Raw genomic sequence first — 1,620 nt, forward strand, 5'->3', positions numbered from 1 at the left:
GCATTAGTGTGTCTTATCGAGTTTGTTAGGATGCATTAGTGAGTCTGGACTTCGACCGTGTTTACTTGAAAAATGATTGCTTAACAAATTTTGTTGGAAACTATATATTTTTAACATGTGAATATTATGTGATATATTAATCTCTTAACGCGTTTGATATTATGTGATAGATGTCTACCTCTAGAACAAGTCCCATTGACTCACCTAATAATAATGAAGAGTCAAATGTAAATTGGAATGATTTGTGGACTGATTCACAAGTTCCCGAAGAGGAACCGGAAGAAGAGTCGGAACCGGAAGAAGAATCGGAACCGGAAGAAGAATCGGAATCGGATGAAGAAATAGAACCGGTGGGGGAAATAATAAAACGGTTAAGTAAAAGAAAATCCTCAACCAACCGACCAAGGTTAATTATGGTCAATGGTGTTTCCGCTAAGGAAGCAAAATATTGGGAGGACTACCAATTCTCCGATGAATCGGATTCCGACGAGAATTCCGATGATGTTATAGAAATTACCCCAACTGAATTTAAAAAGGCAAAAGAAAATAATAAGGGAAAGGGCATAAAAATAGAGAAATCTAATTCCAACCCCGATGAACTTTATATGTATCGTCAACCCCCGAAGTCCTTAAGTTGTAACAATGACCCGGGAACCTCTAAACCACCAGGTTTTTCTAAACCAATGTGGACAACGACGGCTCGTATTAGGGGAACATCATATATCCCTAGAAACTTGGCAAAACGAACCAAAACCGAAGAAGAAGAAACGAGCGAGTCGGAATAAGATAGTTGTATTCGTGTGGTGTAATATATGGAATATAGTGTTCTTATGCTTTATGATATATGTAAAAATTGCTTGTATTAATAAGTATTTTTTTTTATGAATCTAACTCTTGTCTATTTTACAGTTTAAAAACACAAAATGGATAGACAACCCAATATTTTAAGAGACCTACCCGGAGACATGATTGATGAAATCTTGTCTAGAGTCGGCCAGAATTCTTCGGCACAACTATTTAAGGCGAGATCAGTTTGTAAAACATTCGAAGAACGTTCCAAGAATGTCTTGGTTTATAAGAGACTTTCGTTTGAAAGATGGGGGATATCACATTGGGAAACCCATAAGTTACGATGTGTTTACTTTGACGCATATATTGCGGGGAACCCAAATGCTATTTTACGCAACGGGTTAAGAAATTATTTTGACTCAATATATCCGAATATTGGACTTCGTGATTTAGAAAAAGCGGCTAACATGCAACATAAAGAAGCATGTTATGCTTACGGATTAGTAATGTTCGCTTCTCACCAAAGTGAGAACAAGAACATCGGGCTACAACTATTAAACAAAACGTTTCCACAAGTGACGGAGTCGGTAATTGGGGTAAGAAATGAGGTTTTTAGATTATTACGGGACTGTTGGACATTATGTAACCCTCGTCCCTTTGATGACGTTACAACACACTGTCTTATCAACGGCCATAACGGTTATGTTGCACAAGACCAAGGATGGGAAGTAGTCCTAGTAAAACCAGAATGCATGACTTGTTTCTGGACGTATGAATTACGTGTCTTTATTGCCTTTGCTGAACGACTTGTGTACTAGCTAGAATTGTCTT

The sequence above is a fragment of the Rutidosis leptorrhynchoides genome, chromosome 3 (genome assembly GCF_046630445.1).
Source record: "Rutidosis leptorrhynchoides isolate AG116_Rl617_1_P2 chromosome 3, CSIRO_AGI_Rlap_v1, whole genome shotgun sequence".
Taxonomy (NCBI): Eukaryota; Viridiplantae; Streptophyta; class Magnoliopsida; order Asterales; family Asteraceae; genus Rutidosis; species Rutidosis leptorrhynchoides.